Here is a 22868-nt window from a genome sequence, read left to right on the forward strand (position 1 = left end):
AACGAATGTTTCTAAACGTGAACGTTCCCAGCCACTTAGAGCGACGTCACGAATATTTTAGTATCGAGATGTAGTATCGACACGGTGTTGGAACGATATATCAGACTTTAGCGTAGCTTAGTATTTTTTTACGGTTTTAAATAATGAGCTACCATTTTTTGCAAAATTTTTATGTGAACGAAAATTAAAAGTGATAGAGAAATATCGTACAAACGTTTCCTACGATGGAAAATGTTTCGATTGCATTAACACTGTAGAGATAGTAGTTGATCTGACAGGTACATGCAAAATCTCTTATGAAAATCGTAATGTTTATAATACCGCACGTGTATTAATTATTTATGATTGCATTAATTACATTATAATATAACGTAATTATTTATAATTATCTATAATAAGTATTAACTTATTATAAATAATTAGCCATGTCACTGCGCCACGCCAGAAAAAATTACTGAAGATTCTCAATGTGAGAATTGATTGTAAATTTTAATAAACAAATAAAAAAAAAACTCTCCTTCTCTCTTCCCCAGCACTCTTACGATTCTTAGTTTATGCCCTAAATTTACAACTTATACTATCCCGAGAAAACTCGAACCTAAATGTATGATAGACCAAGCTCCCCACCCCTTTTTTGATATTACATATATGACGTATAACACGATACAATTGTTGCTAATTAACATAATACTCGACAACGACGATTATTCAAACTCGAGTTAGAGATATAAAATCAACCAGTTATCAATTTAATAAACTTCGAAGAATAATTAAGTTAGTATGACTCATCGAAAATGAAATTTTCACTCGTCGTAAAACAAGAAAAATAGTATGGAGTAGAACATGAAGCAAAAGATGGGAATGAAAATAGAGAAAACGAAAGGTGCAAAGACGTGGAAGCAGAGAGTAAAAAAGATACAGAAGAGATTGCACGGTTGACTGATTACTTCACAACTCTCATAAAGATTTTCATTACACGAACCTGTTTATTAGGTATGCACGATGCGTCACGTTGCAGCAATGTTAATTTCTCATCGACGTCTTCAGACCGTCGCAGCTACCGGACTTTCTAGCCGATTCTACGAACGTTGCATCATGGAACTTCTGGAACAAGATGAGAATTACTGACATTTCTTACGAACAACTTCTTTACACGCATAAAGATCTTCTCATTCGTATTTATTATTACGGTATACTATCAAATATCCTGAAATAAATTAAATCGCAATAATTTAGAAAATGTCACTTCGACTTTCCTGACATCAATTTTCTAACTTTTGTTACGCGTAATTTCTATGGAACAAGAAACGGAAATTCGTTTGATGTCTCGCGTTACGATAGAGAAGAAAAGATTGATGCAAATGTGATTAATTAATCGTCATAATTTATAACTTTCTACGTGGTCATACCATATGTAATCTATCATTACGCGTTCGTTATTAACTTTTACAAACAGCAATTTTTAAATGCATTCAGAGTTAAACAGTCGGTACAAATATAAAATGATAAGAGGAAAGAGATATCCCTTAATATTTAGAAAATACGATGTTGATACGCATTAAACAATTTTCGAAAGGATAATCGTTAAATATCAAAGGTCCGGAAAGAAAGATAAAACGCTAAACGCTATGAGGTGTTTAAGCGTGCGATATAACGCGAAGAGCCTGGAACGAGAAAAATCTCTCATTGAAAACTGTACGGTAAACACAGTGTAAAGGCGCAGCTAAAAAAAAAAAGATAATAAAAAGAATCAAAACTCGTGTGAGGGAACCTTGCAGTACCGAACACGTGATAGCGCACGGTTGTGTTCGTGCATGTTCCTAACATACGAGCCGGGCAACGTGCAATTTTGCTACATTCGCGAAGAAATTGTTACCTCGTGGTCATCGTTAGCAAGCACCACTTGCCGGTAGCGGATTGATCGTTCTATCAGCCTCGAACTACAAGCAGAACTGCAACGGGGATAGCACGCATACTAAATTGGCCAAATTTTCTCCGGCAACTTTTTTACAACAGGCTATTCAGATAAAAATTTCGCATTTACTTAAGGTACATGTACACGGAACGGAAGGTGCATGAAACGTAGCTGCTTTCTTCAATACCGATTTTCATCGACGAAACGATACTTTCCATTATGATAATGCTATTTTTTTCAAATATGCTAAAGTTTCGCGTACTAACAATTTTTTACTCGAATAGATTACGTTAAACGCTCTATGATACCCGGTTCGTATCGTATGAATTTATACTTTGTAAATTAAATTCAATTGGTTATAGTTATAAATCTTCGTAATTAATATTCTGATTAATATCAATATCTATTTATCTATATATTTATATTTATTTTGTATTAAATGTAAAGGGAATAAGTCGAACCACGAGGTCGAGTTGAGGGTTGATAAAACTTATTTAAATAAAAGATTGTTAGTGCATGAAACTACATCTCGCCCTAAAAAAAAAAAAGTATAGTTTCGCGATAAGGTAATTAGTACATAAGAATTTTGAACGTTCTTTTTAGACTTGTAATTTTGGTTCCGATAAGAGAATATTAATAGGTAGGCGACTAATTCTGCCAACGTTGTATTCGAGAGCTAACGTTATTGCCAAATATTGTATTTTTTTCGATTTATTTTAATTACGTGGGAAGGTATTTGATAACAGTTATAGCGAAGTATTAAACAAAAAATCTCTTATATCAGTATCAATGTTTGCGAGTCGCTCTTTATGGATACGCGAGGATTTTATGTTCGTTGAAACTCGCAAATGTTAATCAAAGCGAACCAACTGCGGTATCTTTCGAAATTTTCACTTTTTTGAGAATATCCTTCGTTGAAAATGATTCACGTTGGTCTAATTTACTTTATACGAACATACACTTTGTATATACGCTTTGATAGAAACTTTCTTGAATTTTGTCGAGTATTACGTCATTAAGTTACTACTTACTGAACGACATTTGTACTATTCAACTATATTACCTACTTGTATTATATTCTGTTGATATTAACCATCAGTGCTCGTTAAAGTGTGTAATGAAATTGCTGACGGAATATGAACATTCCTACTAAACACTTTTCTCGTTTCGAAAACCGGTAACTGTTGTACCGTAACCGAAACAGATAATATTGTGGAATAAAGCGAAACCGACAGAACTTCGATTCTAATTACGGAATAATCAACTCACGGTCGTATACGCATTACATTTATATTAACGCAATTTATCAAAGCACATTAAACGCGCACGCATTTAATTTCTACACGCGCGCGGCAAATTATTTAAATCGTATTATATTCGCAAATTAACGCAAAAACTTGCATCGATAAATTATCATATATCTTAAGGCATGACAGTAAACAGATTTTCCACTTATGACGGACTTCATTAGTTAATGTTCTAAACGCGACAAGATTGATGAGCAAGGTTGCAAATATCTTATCTGTAAACGTGTTTTCATTTGAATAAAATATCCCTGTAAAAAAAGTTTCAGCTACTAATAGACGTTAACGTATACTTTGTATAATTGAGTTTGATAGAATATTATAAAGCGTTCGATACTATAATTCTATAAACTCGTGCAGATACTTTGGATAATTAAATTTACCAGGCTCGAGGCTTAATTTTGTCATAGTTACTAGTAAATTAGTAAATTATTACATAGTAAATTAGTTAGAAATGTCATAGACGTGTTATTAATCTTTCTGTGGAATTTAATATAATTTGCATTAAATTCTTAACGCCAAAACTGTACTCAAGATTAATGTAATGAAATGCTTGATAGACGGACGAATTAAGTAAACTCTTTTCTCGTCTTCGTCCATTTTAAACCATCCAAAATTTACCTTCATCGCGGAACAGAGCTTTCGTTATAAACCAAAGACAGCGAGAAACGTACTCGACCATTGGAAACCCAGATTAATTCACTGGATCATCCGAAAACGAACGGCTGCTCGATCAAAGTGGCGGAAAGAAGGGCGGTGAAACAATTAACCCGGTGATACGGGAACTGGAAGGGGACTTTCCCAGCGACAGTGGAACATCCCATAAATACAGAAACCCCAGAGAGCAAGGGTATCTACCTATAACGGTGCAAGAAACGAAGTGCCGTAGTATACACAGAGAGAAAGAGAGACGACATTCGGGACGTTCGTTGGAAGCAGGACGCTAGCGCGATCGATTCGAAATTTAATTTGCAGCTAGGGAAAAAGCGCCATTAGATATCGTAGATCGTGGTGGAGCGCAGTCGGCCCGATAAGGAATTTATAATATCGTGCCATCGATATTATCGGCTCGCTTGTTGCCGATCGGTAAATAGCCGCTTAAATATCGTCGTGTAAAGACGAGCACGGGGCGAGTGTGAGAGCGTGCACAAGCGTAAAGGGGCAGGAGGGTTAAATGAATTGCCGTGGAGAGGCCGGAGCAAGAGAAGAGAAGGCAGAGCACGAAGCTTATCCGCGCGTGCAATAGCGCGAGTATTAAAATGTCGGCTAATTTAAAATCGAGCGAAGATCCGCGCTCGTGTGCGCGATCGCGGGGCTCGCTCCGCGCGTACATAAGTATATACTCGCCTCTAGCCGCGCGGCTGACTCACGATCTCGGTGTATCCATTGGCGTGGGTAGCCGTAGCGGAGAATTATCTTCGCGACGCGATCGCGAGCTGGAATTCGACGAATCCGAAGTTTCTGGCCGCGGATCGATTCCGTGGCCGGCCGTTCGAAGAAAACGTGTACGCCGCCGTGTGAAACACGGGTCGATCCACGCGATATACGTAAATTCTCCGCGATCGATACCCCAGGACGGTGAAACAGTCGCGGGACCACATTGGTTGCGGGTTCGAGTCTCGAGAAAATTATAGGCGGCCGAATCACACGGATGGTCAATCAGTTCTGGGAGATCGTCGAGGAAGAAATGCTGCGACATAATTTTTATTTCGAATAACGTATAACAGAATTTATTGATATCTGCACGCTACCGCCGATTCCTAGCAACGATATTTCCATTCGAGCAAACTGTACCAATGAATAATAAATCGATAATCGATGAGAAACGGTATTTTCTATGGTTCTATGGAATCGATCGATTATAAATTGAAATTATCTGGTAAACGATACTGTACGATGATTAGGAAGAATAAAATAATCGCAGTTCGAGTTGCCCGGAATTTCATAGTCGAAACACATCTTGTCAAAAGTAGGTGTCGCAGATATTTTTCAACGGTAATGTGCAACGCGTTGCTGAGATTATACGACAATTCTTCGTTTCATCGAAGAATTCGCATTTAGATTCGCGTAATTGCGTTTGTTCTCGCAAATCTGCTCAGAAACGTCGATGGCTGTTACTTAACAACCATTTCATCAGTCAATACCTACAATACACAATTTGAAGAAAAATGGGATACGTGTGACATCTATTACTCTCGAGCCACCGACGTCCCACGACAGTATCACTGAACAATATGTATTTTATTTAATTAAATTAAAAGCAAAGAAAGCTGAAACTATAGTAGCATTAGCAGGATCGCGACTTCTTGCGCCTACATATTGCAATTCCTACGAACTTCGGTTGTCACGTACGGCGTCGAACCTACCAATACAAATGTCACTATCTTCCAAAGAAAATGGAAATCACATCGATCATTTGATAGCTGTCCACAGTGATTGGAGTCTTAATGAAGGATTAAAATCACAAGAAACTCAGTCAAATCATTACTTCTTCTTTCCTACGGTACAATTTCTAGGATTCCCACCTTTCATACAGATTACAGATATTTCTCGAAACAACAACCACCATATCGTATGGAAGAGAAAGGTCAAGTGTTCGAATCTCAACAGAACACAATGAAATTACATCGTAGTAAACTTAACAAGATCGTTGCTCCTTTTCTTCTTCGTAACTACTAGAAAGCCCAGCTTTCGTACAACATCAAACAACGCATCCCTATAAATAACAAGCATTACGTTCTTTTAAAGAAGAAGAAGAAGAAACACCTTTTATCGATGACTTGGCAGCTCCTTAGCGATTCGAATCTGGACGAAACGTCTAGAATGGAGGATGTACGCAACCCTGAACGGGTCAGCTCGTTGATCTATGCCTGCATAATGGCGGAACACAGGCAAATACGCGTGCATTATCAGCGTGGATCGAAATGATCGTTTCGCGTCACGTCTTCATCCGCCACGGTCGACCTTAAACGCGCGCAACGGCTGACCTTGATTAACCCTTTACCAGGCCCAGAGAACGGGGAACGATTCCTCTTGGTGAAGTTGGCTCGCTCGTTCCACGCACACAGACAACGCACGTAAGATGGTGCCGAGGACCGCTTGCAAATGACTGAATCCCCATAAATCAGCGGTATAAATCGATAGTTCGACTTACGGGGGCCCATTAAGCGAGTGTAGTAATAAAGCTGTATCGGTAACGTTATTGGTGTCCTCTTAATAACAACCCGATCGAGGCTGAATAACAGAGAGGAGGTTGAATTATGGGTGTAAACCGGGCTCCACCCCTTTCTCGCCCCAGCTCCTCACGCGTGCCCAGGATACGACTCTTCGTTCCACGGTGGACAAACTGTCTTTCGCTTCGAAACCATTCCTCTTCCTCGTCACAGTCGAGTAACTTGACCTTTCGCGACTCCGTGCTATGGTTATGCGAAAACGATCACTGTGTTTTATGAGTTTTGCGCTGGTACGGAATTACGAAGGGAAGAATAGCGCGGAATATCTTCGTGGTGTAACGTAGAAGCGATTGTTTCATTCGGAAATTGGTATCCCGGTTTCCGTACATTTTTTACGAACATGATAAGTTCTTCTTCGTATCGAGACAATTCAAAATTCTACGAAGCGACGATCCTGCAGTTCTTGTTGCAAGACAGAGCATTTGTTCTTAAATAATTTTTCGAAAACAAATAAACGACGACGCTGTGGGTTTTCAGGTGCAGAATATTAGGTACGTATCGTATCGACGTGCTGTTTTCGAGAAGCGGAGAAGTAACTCGATTGGACAACTAAGTCGAATTAATTAATTGAACAAGCTGAGTTTCTTTCATCGATCGCATTTGACACGTAATTTGTCACGTAAAGTAAACGTAGAAAAATTACGGACAAGTGTTCGCTGAACGACATAAAAATAACGGAATTAACACGATTGTGATGTTTCTGAAGTTTCTTGAAAGTATATTCGTAACTTTTCTTATACTTTCGTTTTTATAAGGAATGTAATCGAATTGTATCTGAAACATCGTTCGTAAATCAATGCACAATCGTAGAAGAACAATTCCAAAATATAAAGTCATCGCTTCGTAACGATTGTAATCTTCGTATTCCAATTCGGTAAACGGAATCGCAGTAAACAAAGTGCGATAAGAAATTCAATTCGATAGAAACCTTATACAAAATTCATATACTTTACTTAAAAGAGACAACCTCTCATACCGAAGCAAGAAACTATTCCGTTCTGCTGGAACAAAAACGATCATACGCGATTCAATAAAATAATATAAAACGGAAAATGTCGCGCGTCTATTATTTCTTGATAACACGAAAGAAACTTTTGGGGAAACCCAACGTTAACCTTTCACGACCATTTACATTTTCCATTCGCCAAAATCCCTTCAGAACCACGAGAGGCAGAGAGATCTTTTTCTGCCGCAAGTTCTACATAGACCGAATTTACTGGTGCGCAGGTTTCAGCAGTCGTCGAGCGAAGAATCGAACGGACGTTGACGCGACCACGTCCAGTTCCCGTGGCGCGTAAATCATCCGCAATCGGATCTCGTTCGAAGCCAAGGGACCGCTTTTCTCGGTTCACCGCAGTACAGACACGAACGCTCGGGTGAAATGATGAAAGGGAGGAAGAAAAAACGAACAAAGAGAAAGACAAAACGAAACAGCTAGAAAAAAAAGAAAGAAAAGAAAAGGGAAGGGGAGAAAAATCGAAGAAAAAAAGAAGAACGGGCATCAGATACGTTGCAGGAATGTTCGTTCTGTACGTGGCTCGGGGAGGATATAATAATAATATCGGCAAGTTGTAGAGGGGGATATAGTCGTCACGACGGATCACGTCGAAGTCGTGATCTTCCGCGGCGTCCAGGGACGGCAAGATCGCGCTTGTGATCAGTTTGCGAGGGAGTCGAACGAGCAGATCCTCGGCAACCTCCGCAGAAAGTTCTGGTGCGTGCAATGCGAAACGTGACAGAACCCAGCCGCCCTTCGCCCGCCTTCCTAACAATACCCTCGTCTTCTACCGCTTCTTCCACTCCCTCTTCGTCTCCTTCGATATCCTCTTCTTCGTCCTTTCTTCTCTTCCTCCTCTTCTGCTTCTTCGTCTTTGTCTCATCCTCGTTTCTGTTCTTCTGGAGCAGTGTTTCCCAACCATTTTTCAACTGCATCCCTTCTTCGTAACGATCGAACAATTTTCATCGACCATCCACATAGAAACATATATTTAACAACGTAAAGAGAACATATATAATTTTAAAGTACGGTATTTAACTAGAGCTTAAAATCTTCCACTAAAAACAATAGCGACGAGGCGCTAGAAAATAATTGACGATCCCTTTGCAGGTAAACTACAGATTGAGAACACGAGTCGTAGCGTACAACTTGAAGGTATATATTATTATAATACTTATAAACACTTGCTTAAATTTGCCGATCGAACAATACACGCGTCGTTTCTTTCGCTAACTTTGCTATTCGCGACAAATCGCGGAACGATCGTAGACGCAATTGTCTGAATGTCAGCGGATCTTAGAATTTTAATACCGACATATGTCTGTCGAGTAAAGTACTTATCTACTTTGGATCGCTTGTTCCGACCAAAGTGTACTCTATCTTTCTGACTGTGTCAGAGTAGGTGAACGCTTATATACGATATATCTGTTTGACGAAAATGTCTACAAACTTACGAATAAACAGCAGATTTTTATACGAATTCGTATTTTTATGAACACAACGAAAGAAACAGAATCTATATAGAGATCTAATTTACCTACACAATTTTATAACGAGTACTGTCGTAGGTTCGTTCGTATTTTCTTAAAACAGCACATTAGCGTTGTTATTTTCCCATAAAATCTATTTAACCAAAGAGTAATTTATTTATGCCATCTCAATATTTATAATACATGTATTTTCATATTCTCTGCTTTTATAACGTTCTTCGTAATTTTTTTAAAATACATCAAAATGTATACCATTAACGAGAAACTTGCCGATTAACCCGATATTTTCGCATGTTACGTCTATTCTGTGCATCTTTGAGTCATTAAATTTTCCACAAATACATAAAAATCCGCAGTATACTTATATCTTCACTACGGTGTATCAATGCAGTACAGCTGCGCTATCCCTCCATTGCATCGTTGATCATGTTCGCTCAACATGTTTTTTGCCACGGTGGTCACGGTGACCTATGTGATCGACTCTTTCAAACGATTGAGATAAGATCAGTCTCGTGATTAGAACATTTTTAACAATGCGAAGAACTTGGATAACATTGTTAAAGGAAATACGCGCACAGGATACATAACATTTTGTAAAAATGAAACGTCACAGCGTAGTAATATGTCAGTCTGTCGCGACCCCCAGTGCAAAATACAAAATTCACCCGACGATCAACTTGTTAACTTTGCCCTCGACTTTCTTTCTTCCGCTCGTCGCTCCTACCATTCTGAACTCTGATCACTTTTGCCGTCTGGGTCTCTATATCCATGTCGTCCGTGGAATCTTTTCTCGTTCTCGCGGAGCAAGGAAAGGAAAGCGTAACCGGAATCTGTTAACGCGACGTCCAATTTCTACCGGGGACCAGTTGTAAATCGGCGAGCAAATGGCGCGTAAACGTACGCGTCAGGGATATTAACCGTCGCGGACTGACAGAGTTCACGTTGACCACGGTAGCTTACTTGCTGGCCGTTCCATTATTTATCGCCGCTGGATTTGTCAGGTATTATTCGGTGATTTATGCGCCGCATCGTAATTCATACGCGCGTAAACAAAGGAACGGACCAACGTTTGCGGGAGAACCTTTTCGAACGATCCCCCGCGAACTGCTGCCTCTTCTTCGAGATTAACGATAGGAACATTGTAAAATGGGTTCGTCTACCCGCGCAACGATTTAATCCTAGGTGAATTGTTGTCGTTTCTGTTTGGTCATTACGCTTGCGGAAATAGGACACATCGCTTGAATATACTGTTTGCGAAGAATGAATATTCGTGTGCTTTTGTACGATCTTTTATTGATCTTTTCCGCGGTACCATCTACATACGTACATAAATCCAGATTGATAAATTCAATCGAGCTTCGTAAGTATATCGAATCTTCTATATAGAATTATTCTAATTGTTTAGGAAGTAACTGTATATAAAGTAACTAGACTGCATTTACATTCTTATAAATATGGCTCAAGATATAGAATCTAAATAGAGATTTGTTTATACATGTATCTTTGTACGTAAGTGCATAAGTTTTCTACGTTTTCATACATTTAAATTTCATATAAATGCATAAACATTCGCAGTTTATGGATAAGCAAATTTATACAATTCCTATTACTCAGAATGATACATTAACATATCTAAATTAATTGTAAGTAATGTTCTTAATTCGTGACTTCACGATACAGCTAAATGTTCGTTAATTCAATCGTATTTCTATAAAGCAACCCTGACGCTTCAAAAGAACCCTGCTAACAAATCCATCATGTTTTATCGGTGCTAATCAAAGAATTTTACGAGGCATTTATAATTAAATCGTGCGGATATTTACTATGCATATGCACAGGGTATGCTACATAAACATTTTAAAAAATATCCAAACTGAAGAAACAAATCTTTAATGAATTCCAACAAATCTACATGGCGAAGCGAATCTTTATTTCCTTCGTTATAATTTAACCCACTAAGGACCAGGCAATAGTTTATCGTAGTATTACTTCAATTTCTTTAAATTCCATAGAATCGTATAATTTAGATGGAATAAATAGCGGCGAAAAAAATATTAAGAAATCCCTGAAATTCCACTTCATAGGCACAATGTAGAAAACAGCATACAACAAAGTAAATCGAATGAAAAGAAATTAAAAAAATATCGTTAATGCAACGTCGATCCTTAATAAGTTAAAAGAAATCTTTTTTTATTTGCGTAAAAATCCGGAGTCTAATCGTAACGAAACTTTTAAAATCTCTACCGAAACTATCAACGAAAAGCATAAAAACATCCCTAAATTCGTGCCTTACCATTTCATCTGATCAACGTCTACGCACTAGTATTTCCCCGTGTTTCCTTTCGTCGACAATTTCAATCCACGTATCGAGCGCAGGAAATCTTCTACATGGTAGCGGTCGATCGACGATAAGTTCCAACTATCTATCAGAAAATGCAACGACACGTTCGGCTTGTTCGTTTTCGGTTCGACCGTGAGATTTGGATCGGCCCGTAGCGCACACGAGCGGCTTATGACGACGACCTCGACTCGCCATCCTGATCACGATCACGCACGCACGTCGAACCGCCCACACCCTCTTTTCACTGTAAGCCGCGAATACTCACCAGCCACGGATTTCGTCTCCGGCAACGCGAACGCACGTGCGTGAGCTCGCATAACGAAATCGTTTCGTCGGATTGTCACACCAGCTTCTTCGAGGCCTGAAATCGCGTTCCGCAACACGCGACAGAATGGCTGGAGATCGCACGGAGAAAGTGGATTCCTCGAATTCTTCGGCGAATACGAAAGTTTGTTTGATCTTGCGATTCGAGCTCCCTTGCATAGTATCGATACTTTTCTATCGTACAAGTTATAAATTACAAATTATTAGCAGGTGCATGATAGCGGCGAATTTTGCAATGCAACGAATTTTGCGATACGTTTAAAGGTGATTATTATAAATACCTGTTGGTTGGTTTATTAAAAAGACGAGTGAGAAAATCGTAATAGTCGATGTATATTCAAATCACTTTAAATACAAGTACAGAGACAGTGTATGCTGGTCGTAATCGTCGCTCGTTCAATGCCACCGTTCGACTCTACGCTCGTCATTCGACTGTGTGACTCGCTATGATGATCGTCCTAGAGAGCATGTTCGTCTATTTGTATCGATCGATGGTGTTACAAGAAGTTCAAATGTAACTCCGGTTTTGCTCGGAGTTTGTTTACCTTTAAACCTAGCAAATGGAAACAACGTTGGCGCTCCAAGGCACAACAATATGAGTCTCTTTCGATTCGAATCTTCCATTCACTCGTGTACCGCTACACGTTTCACGTAAAGTTGTAGAAATTGCGTGTGTCATAACAGTCTATAATCTAGGCATAGCTTATAATTTATCGATTCATTAAAGTTATTAAATAGAAAATTATTATGTGTGTAAAATCGACTAGATGAATATCGATAACACAGACTAGAAAACGTAACCAGTGTTTGAATTAACCGCATAGAACCTGTTTTATATGCATTAATTCCGGAAATAATTGTAGCGTTTTAAAATAAATTCAGAGAAAATGAAATCTGTTCTATTATTATTTATAGGAGACCCAGTTTCTACGGAATAAACTTTCTTCTCTAGATATTTGACAAAATTAACGAAGCTATTAACGAAAAATGCAGAAACGTGCAAAGAAACGTCACCTTACCAGTTTCGAAATTAATTGGCATCGTTGTTAGTAAGATTATTTTACTTATTAACAGGGGAATGGAGAAATCTGCTAAGATTTCCTACTAAAACTGACTTCAAACGCCTAGGAAACTGAGAGAACAACGGACCATGCATCAAATCATCGAATACGTCCCACGCCTCCTTTCTTCCAAGATTACATTATTCGTCTTCTTGCGTGTGTACGCACGTGCGTGAAATCGTATAAGAATGGCGCATAGTTTGTCATTCTGCTTCGAAATTGCTTCCGCGGTATCGTCTTCACGCATGGCTTCCGGTTCGAACGTATAAGAAAATTTATTATGTAAACAGAAGTTAGAACGCATCATTTAACGCGTTACACGTTACACAGATTGGAAATTCAACGAAATGCAAGCAATTGTTTACGAATCGCGAATTAACGATCTTCGTCGTAAGCTGTTCGTTGTAATTATTGGAAAATAACGAAACGATCAAATTTTTACTACAAATATCTCTTAAGAAGAGATTTTACTTGATATCTATCGGAAAATTGTTGCTATTGGTCAATGAGATTATTAACAGTGCTATTTTAACGTAACCAGACATCGAATAATATTTATCTCGCTGCAAAATGTTCCATTAACCATCTACAAAAATATTCGCATGCTAAAAATACAGACGAAGCAAACAGAAAGTTGGAACAAACAAACTTCGAAGAACCAAAGGCTAGAGTAAAAGTCAATACAAACGAAATAACCACATTCCACTTCGATCCTCTAATTCCAATAATCCCCTGTATTGGCAATAAAAATTGCATTCATACAGAGTCACCGAGCACAAACAACGATTCACATTCTAACCAGCAGCGAGATCAAAAGGGCGCGTGACCATGGGCAACGTGGCAAAATTGCGGAACACGAGCGAACGCATCCTATCGCGTCGCGTCGCTATACCGTAAAGCTTAATGAACGACAGAATTATTCTGGAAGCGAGGGCTTGTTGCACGCGGGCGTCGCGTTACGGAGATCTTTGACCGGAGCGGAGCGAAAGGAGCGTTATCATCGCTCAAACAAAGGGCATTACTTATCCACTAGTCATACGTTTTCCATCGCCCACGCGTTTGCACGCGTACACGCGTGACCGGGCACGAGAGTACGCTCCTTGCGCGCGATTAACGGTGCACGCGGCGATTTTTCGATTCCGTTCGCTTCCAACGTGGAAGCGATGCCATGCCGCGTGGGAGGGAATCGCTCGAGCGTCGCCATGACCTGTCGTAACCTCTCGACCAGGCTGCCGATCCGATATCTCGGATCGAGAGACGCGATGCGAAATTCCCGATTAAGTGGTTCCACCGCCTCAGCCGCCGTTCCTCCTCTACCCACCTTCTCGTCCTCTACACCTCATCCACCTCCTCCTCTCTATCTCTTTCTTTATCTCTTTTCAACGATATCGAGGAGCGAGAAGTTTTCTCTTGTCCGCCACAACTCGAGAAGCGGTGCTGGTCGCCATCAATCGAACACCATCGATTCCCCCGTGATCTGTTTTCCTGAGAACACCGTATCTCCCAGCGGAGCTGGAGCAACGTGAACCTTTATACAGCGGCGTACAGTTCTCAGTTTGACCTCTGTTGACCCCCGAGGACGGCCGCGTATTCGCATGTGTATACTCGAACCTACGTATTTACACAGCACGATGCTTCTTTTCGTTTTCTTTCTCGTCTTCTCACCCTCTTCTCTTCATCGTCGTCGTCGTCGCCGTCGTCGTCGTCGTCGTTGTGTCGTCGTCGCCGCCGCCGTCGTCGTCGTCGTAGTTTTCGTCTCTTCTTCTCCCTTCGGTCGACCTGCTGTTTGCGTACCTTTGTACTGGTGGATGGTAGCAACTGTGTGCGAGCTTGTTTGTTGCCCTCAGGATGGCAGGATGCGCCACGGAACGAACTGGACGAGGTCGTCCTACGTTCGTAATTATTGCCTGGCCTCCCGCCCCCGCGTTGTCGCTCGTCCCTTATCCATCGCTGCTTAATTAGGTGTCTCGTGAAAATTTACTGTCGATTGCGGGGGGACGTCGCGCGTCAGAAAGTTGCTACAGCCACGACTCACGTCCCGAACGCGGAATTGTATTCAGATGAGGGATCGAAGATTTAATGCGTTGCGTTGGCAATACGCTAGCGGCAGATGGGATTTGTTCCCGGGGCTCCCGTAGGTCTTAATTCTCTTCGTTAACTTCTGTCAGAACGGCACGGCTCGGTGAGTGCCACGAATGGCTGCTTAATATGGATGGCCGGGGCTGCGACTAGCTTGACCTCTCCGACGTTTCCACTTCCTCTTAACGTCGTAGAAAGAAACGGTTAATTCTCATTTTATGCCGGTTATTAACGATGTGGATATTTAATCGAACGCGTGTCGATTTGCCAACCACCGATTCCGTCATGCTCGAGAGGAATCGTAATGTACGAATTACGGTTGATCCGATGCGTGAAAAAGTGCCATGGGCGATTCTGTTCTATCGCGTGAGTGTGTTCCGTGGTGAGTTGGTGAAGTACAGTTAGTTTACATATTGTAGGATCGTCTTCAGAAAGAAACGTTCGTTTCACTGACACAGGATGTACAGTATAAGCAGAAGAAGAGATCGTCGCGAAATACAGCATAAGAGAGATACCTTGTATTCGAAGAGACCTATTTTCTGTCGTGCCGGTGTAAAGTTTCTCAGCCTCGTACGATCGAAATTTTACGAAATTTTGGATGACTCAATCGATGAATTAAACGATTTGCTAATTATTCCACTAATTCGAACTGTTACAGAAATTACTTGTGTAATTAATTAAACGTGTACTTCACACGTTTAATACCTATCCTGTGAACGTATATGCATGTATAGGAAGTTTAAATGCTCAAAGATATACGAAATACTCGGAGCAAAATTTTCGTTATAGTTACGTTTATCTCTGTTTGCTATAAGTCTGCATAAAAATCCACGCTCGACCAATACCCAACACACGTCCGACAAGAACAAACAAATATCTACAAACTTCCAGCTAACACTTGTCAAAGCATCTAGAGAGCGAAACGAACCTCTACGTATGTCCTACATCTTTTACGTGTTCGTAAAGAAAAAATTGCGAAAAAATCCACCAAAATGACCGATTGAAAACAAACAAATTCCCATATCTGCCGCGTCTTTCAAAGTTCTCTCACACTCGGTGCTCCTTAAAAGGTGTCCAATCTCCGTAAGCCAGGCCGAGTAACGCCCAGCGAAATCGCAACGAGGCATCAAGATACGCTATATAACCTGTGACCATTAGCGCGGTTAGCAAGTACGCCTAATGAATTACATATCCGTCAGGATGAAAAAGATCGGGGACCGAATCAATCATCCAGCATCGCGAATAATTCGCACGCAACGCGCACCGGGCCTCTTGCTCTCGAAGAATCCATTAATACGAGGAGAAGCGGTGGAGCCCTGCAACGTTCGTACGGTTCCGTGTATACGCCTGATGTATCTGGTTAATCGCGAAACGTTGCGGGAGAAACGCGGCGCGGAGCTTAAAAGCTTCGGCTGTGTGGCGGTTGTAATTATAAGTAACGAGAAACGAGCAGGAGAGGCCCTCCGTGGGAGTGGACGACTTTTGCTTTGTCATAGGCTGGTCATGGCCACGGCGATGACTAACAGGGAGGGATGCGGGACCTTCTCGTACGGTGGATGCGGCCTCTGCCTCACCGGTATATAAGGTACGGTAACTGCAAAGGTACGGGTAGATCATTAGCCATGATTTGTTGTCGAGCAGGCTGCCCAATGACCCCGCCGGCCGGAGCGTGAACTCCGGGCGTGTCGAGATCTCCGCACGATGATCTTGTACGCCTATAACCATCGACTTCTCCCTGTCGATGCGCATTGTGCGGAATGCGCGTTTGCGTGGATGAATATTATGTACGCGCGTTAACAGCGTGTCGCTTCTGGGAGACCGGATAACTGTACGGTATTGCTTCTGCGTATCCATGGGTTCCCATTGTGTGGTATCCTCGTGTAGCATAGTAAAGAATCCGGGAGATTCTGCGCTACAAATGATGCGTTTCGTGCGGCAGATCGTGCCCTTAGGGATTGCTCTTTCGTTGTAATTTTTAATCCTCTCGTGAGCGATATTGCGTGTACCGTGGCTCATGGGGCTGTTTGGCCACTTACCATAGAAAACTTACACGCGACGTGCTCTGACGCAAACAGGATTACGCGTGAAAACGACTTTTCGAGATAAATGCGTTTGAAGTTATGCACTCCGTAGTGAAGATGTCTGTCTTCGGCTATCGTTGTCAGATTCGGCTACCTTCGTCCTTTACAAAGAATAGTCTCATTTTTTATTATGCGTTTTGTAATTTTTATTAACGCGGTAAATATATTCGTCCGCTGTCGTCGTTGATACGCGAGTTTAATTGTGAATTACGAAGGCAACGATTGTTTCAGGAAATTGGACTTGGTCTCACTGCAGAGAGCATACTTTTGCCTATAAAGGAACATGAAAATATCGAAATCGATTTTTTCACACCTTTGCCTCTTTTTTCACGTACACCTATTATGTGATGTATAAAATGTATCGAAATTTCATTGATACTGTACCGAGGTACATGGTTCTATTTCTCTGTTTCTATTAAGCTTCCTATTTGAATAGAATAGAAATAGAATTCCTATGGCAACGAGTTCTATTGTTGCAAGTTTAGCTCCAAAGAAAACCGTAGTATTTGCACAATGATCTCATTAAATGACCAAGTTGACGACACGTATGGTATTTCGGAGTCGTATTCGGGGAACCCACTTAACTTTTAACTACCGTCGTTAGGTCATAGACGAACAGAACAGTTTGGGCTAAATTTAGATCAGGTTATAAATAACGATAGTCTTTCTAGAATACGATACAACGGATGATCGAAAAACGTATAAAATGTGAAATAAAATCGAGTATCAGCTGTCGTAGTCATTCATGATTCAACGATACTAAGTGATGGTTAAAATTGGATAATCCAAATCTGTAGCCAAATCGGCATAGTTTCGCTGGACCTAAAATATTCGATGTTTTACGTGTCTCGTAGTACACAACAGGCTCGATCGTTCTGTGCGAAGGTCAATATTTTAAGATGCTAAAGCCTACTTGATCCGAATAATCTTGCCATGTCGTGAATACACCAGGACCAAAATCCATCGCGTACCGCGGTGCTTTTACATTTTAATTTCTCTACACACAAATCCTACTAGAAGCCTATACCGACGATTTTTCATTAACTCGCGAATTTTGATGATCCGCAAACAACGCACGCGTGGCATCGATTTCTTAGCCAGTTGCCCGAAAGATTTTGAGATTTAAATGGAGCCACGTTGTAACTGTTTAACCGTTGTAAATATTCAAAAGGCTCGACCGGCCTCCAGCCGATTTCCATTTTATTGAATAAAATTGTTTTCGCTGCTCGATATTGAAATATTGATAAGCTTCTACTTTCTGTCAATAGGACGCTCTCGAAATATCGGCCGGCGAAATATTTCGACGCCGCGAAGTAATCCCGTGCACGCGTAGGTATGCGCGGTTTACGCGCACGTATTATATGTATTTCTCTCTCTGTATCGGGCTCAGCTGTTCGAATACGTAGAACCACATCGCTCGAACGCTTTATTTATTTTCAGCATTATATTTCTTTTCGTTCGTTTCGAAACGATGGGACGCGACGAACTACGAAGAATGCGCCGGAAGGTCCGCACAATGTTTTCGTTGAAATATTCACGCGACTCTGAACGCGGAACGGGATTCGGTATGTTTTCGTGTTCTTGCATCCATCCCTGTGTTCGCCATTGGAATCTCGACTGTGCATCTTCGCGTGCTTTCCGCGTAATTAGATCGCGAGCACCTCGGTCGAGATGTAGCCCCGATTTCGAAAGGTTGCGAGCATCCATCAACCAGACGATCACCGGCGGAACTCGCTTTGGTAAACTTTCGTGTACCGATACTGTTGCTGGACATTCCGAAAACGGTGACGACATACACCTGTGCACGTGGATATTAGGATGCTTACGACAAAAGTAGCTGAACATAATGTATCATTAAGATCGAAATCTGCAATTTCTTTATGAACATTGACTTTAATCGATTACCAATATGTATCATTACGTATCGATTTCATCCTTTATGTTCATTAGTCATTCTGTGAATGCACGTTTTGTAGATTGAAAATACATATAGACCGATAATATAGTACATTAGTAATCGTTCGTTAGAAGATACGCGTTAAATGAACGTCTTGCACGCTACATCGACTTCGACAGCCGGATAACACTACGTACGGTATCGAAACGAACGTACGAGAAGAATGATTATTACGAGAATCACATCGATTTTCATCGCGTAAAACGCGGAATACTAATTAAAATCAAAAATATATTCTAAATTTACACGTAATATTATTCAAACTCTTACGAGCCACCCGTGACTTAACGATATCGAAGATTAAGTCCCCAAAAGCATCTGGAATTGCCGTAAAACCTCAGAACGTACGAACTCTATCTTCCGACAGATTTTACAGCCACGTTATATCGTTGCTACTTAGTACGTACCTGTGTACGAGATAGTTGACCAGCCAGCGTGTAAGTACACAGCGAGCAGGAAGCGCGTCATTAATCGAAAACTTTTCGATCGTTCTGGGGTCCGTTTAAAAGCGGCGAACAATGTTAGAGCATAGCGAGGATAGTTGAGCACCAAGCCTTCCCGTTATCGATGCACGACGAACCTCGATGGAATCCGAGACGCAGACCCGAGAGGATGGAGCGGCCCGAAGCGGATGTTGGTATACGCAAGTACTCCTATATTTCCAGCAGGCCAGCCAGTGAATTTACGTTACTACCGTTCACCGATCGGCAATAAAAAGGAGCGCAATGCGTAATGGAGCCCACGGTATAACGGGTACACCGAGAAAGGTCAGGGGTTCGCTCGCATTTCAGGAGCGAGCGAAGGCGAACGGAACGGAATGAAACGGAACAGGCGCGCGCGCGCGGCCGAGCTCGTGTACCGGCTTTCGCCGAGAAATTAATATTCCTGGATATTTACGGGTCCATTACGTAACCGTACTCGGCCGATTCACTCGTTTTCACGGTGTTGAACCTCGTTCGAATCGGTCAAACCGCTTGACTCTAACGTCGTTGCGTTCTTCGTCTCGTTTTTGGCTCGCTCGTGTTCCCCTATGCGCTAGCGAATAATTTCTGAGATTTAAAGATAATACAAAAGAATCGTTAGCGATACGCGTGAATTCTTCATCCAACTTTACACGAGCAAGAGTTTTCTTAAAATCGCGGGATTGTGTTTCGTGTCAGAGTAACAGTTTTATTAACCTTTTGAAATTTATGCGAAGAATAACATTTACCAACATGTAAAATCTGTGAAAGATAACAGAGAGAGGCAACTTGGGGTATAAATAAGTAGAACGAGTCGAACGACTTACTAGAGAATTTATTCGAACCAATCTCTATTAGTAATTGGTAGAATAATTAGCAAAACGCGTTCACTTGCGATCAAATTGAAACGATTTCACGTACGGTAAGTTGATTTCTATGGGCAAAAATTTGAAGTCAGCTTACTGTATTTAAACTCGAATTCGACGAGACTAACCTGAACGTAGAGCTTTACGTTGCATGGAATAGGCGTGAGAGTTAAAAATTCCATCGTTTCTTTCACGGATCATTAAAACGGTGGTTCGATATATGGCTAGTGAAACTATGTTTCATGCCTTTCTGTGTACGCGCTATTAAATGATCATTTTTGCCTCAGTCTCTTGGGTAGATTCGCTGGATGAAATAGATGCGGGAACGCGATTGGCCCGCAATAAAGATGTATCGACGGTGCACGCGATACGAGCCGCATCACAGACCTTGGACCTCGTTCGAGTCTTTAAATCGTAAATCTGATTTATAAGTTCATCGAGAGAGATTCGTTACATGGCCGAGCCTCTCGCTTGTTGCTCGAAATACCGTGCTCGTTATCCGCTATCGTAAAAGCGAAAAAATTTATATCCACTTGGAGTGCGTAGATAAATACTTGTTATAGACGTAGCGATTTAACTATTGGCGTACCAAGGTACAGTAATAGACGATTTTTTACAGTGAAGTTTATATCTTTTACCCTCTAGTTGCTATAACTTATATCACGATGTAGAAATTTTGTTAATTTCTGGCTAATTAGATAGAGAAATGTCTACTTGTAGACTAAACAATTGCATCGTAAAGAATTTTACTTCGAATTTTATCTGTAGCATCGTGAAGTAGATTTTTCTACTTTGAGGCATTATAAAGGTAGAACAACTCTCGACAAGACGAGTTTCGTTTGTACTAATTGAGAGATATTGTAAAGATACAGTATATGATATAAAAAAGTTTTTGCTTCGAAAAGTAAAAATCCGGTTAAATGATATAAGGAAAGAGGTACGGTAGAAATAAAGAATAAATATAATATATAATGATAGCAAAACGTTCTCACTGCGTTATAAACGCAGCGAGAACGTAATAATTCGAAGTGTTCGGTGTTGTAAATTACTGATATTATGAACGGTGTTATACACATTTGCAGCAACGCGGAGAACGACGTTGCTATTATGTACGAGAAGCGTTCGAGGTAAAGTACAACCTGATTCGATATCGCACTAAAATACTAATTCAATAGACGAAAGTTAAGAACGAATAGATTTTCCAAGCATTCTAACCACTTTAGTACGTAAATCAGATCGTTCTAATTTTACCATTATCGTTACTCGCAATTAATCTAATTCAAAGCTGCTGAAAAATTGATAAAACATTTATAGCACAAGTTGCTCTGTAATTATTTCTAATTCCAAACCCAATTTAATTAAAATTCCAAATACATTTCGGGCAGCTCGATTAATCGACGACATTGATTTCTCCATATTACTCGTCATTTCGCTTTCGCCAGTGTAAAAATCCCACTGGGAAACGTAACAAACAGCGCAACGACCGTCTCCGGAAACCACGCAGCCCTTCTTTGCCGCATATAATCGCACCAATTTAGTCACCAGGAAAATTAGCGCCATTAAGCTGCCACGTGAGTGGAAGAGGTGGTATTAGCCTGAAGAAATTGACGGATCAGCGTTACACGACACCCGGGCGAGGAATCGTGGCCCGTTCACGGAGTCAGGGGCCGAGTCAGGGGGGCCACGAGCACGAGAGTTCAAAGGGGAGGATTCTCGTAACGAGGCTACGATAGCGCCTACACGACGAGGAAGACGAGGAAAGGGACGCGAAGAGAAGGATCGGAGTGCGTGAGTTCGCTGGACGTGTCTCGGTCCAGTGCTCGTCCCGAGAAATCGACCGCGAGAAAAAGAAGAACGTATCGACCAGAGCGAGTAACAGACAGAGAACGAGACAGCGGACAGGAACGAGGAGGAACTAACACGGTGGCCTCAGGGTGGCGTTCATTGTAAACGTGGTGGTAAGTCGGGATACCCGGTACTGAGCACCCAGTACCGAGAATCAAGTAGTCAGTTGTTGGGAGGTATTATAGGTGAAAGGAAGAAACGAATTCTGAGAGACGATGCTGTGTCGTGGATTGAGACGGATAATGGGACGGACGGTCGTTTTTCACGATTGGGCAGCTGAAATAGTAAACGATGTTTAACGGTTCCTACCAGTATTCGGATACTGTCGGGTTTGAAAGGTTATTGTTCTATATATTTGCATACGATAGCGTTAATTAATTGTTTTTGATATACTGCAAAAATTATTTTAGTTGATTTTAGTTTAGTCGATAATAACGATAAATTTTATTTACTTAGGGCACGTAGCTAAAAAGCGTTCTTGCGATCTTGTTTTTTCAAAAACTAAATCTTCGACTTACTCGGATGTTTCGTATTAGATTCTACACATGTTAGATAACGAAGCACGTCACTATGACGAATCATGATAAACTCTAGCTAACAATGCTTGAAGAAATGCAGCTATTAATCTTCGACGCTAGGTACTATCGACCATTGTGGTGCAAAACTGGTAAAAATTCAGATGCTAAAATATCTAATGCAAGAGAGAAAAACAAGCCCCTATACGCGTATTGTAAAAATCTTTTAAATTCACAAAAATGAACACGTTGAAACAAGAATACGTTGTAAGAATCAACGTGCCCACTATCACGCGTATACGTAACAAATCTTTGCGCTAAGACAAAAAGTTTCACAGCCCGACAATGTAACAAGGGAAAAGCCTTTGATACAAGCTCGCAACAGAGAAGAAAGAAGAA

General features: G+C 41.0%; 1 long non-coding RNA gene across 1 annotated transcript in view; it reads right to left on the bottom strand.

Moving 5' to 3' along the window:
• LOC143303052 (uncharacterized) overlaps nucleotides 1–22868 on the bottom strand; it is a 260835-nt gene that overhangs the window by 139907 nt on the left and 98060 nt on the right. The window contains exon 3 of the long non-coding RNA XR_013059031.1: nucleotides 983–1104. This is a non-coding gene — a long non-coding RNA (uncharacterized LOC143303052). The remainder of the gene's footprint in view (nucleotides 1–982; nucleotides 1105–22868) is intronic.

The sequence above is a fragment of the Bombus vancouverensis genome, chromosome 8, assembly GCF_051014615.1.
Source record: "Bombus vancouverensis nearcticus chromosome 8, iyBomVanc1_principal, whole genome shotgun sequence".
Lineage (NCBI taxonomy): Eukaryota > Metazoa > Arthropoda > Insecta > Hymenoptera > Apidae > Bombus > Bombus vancouverensis.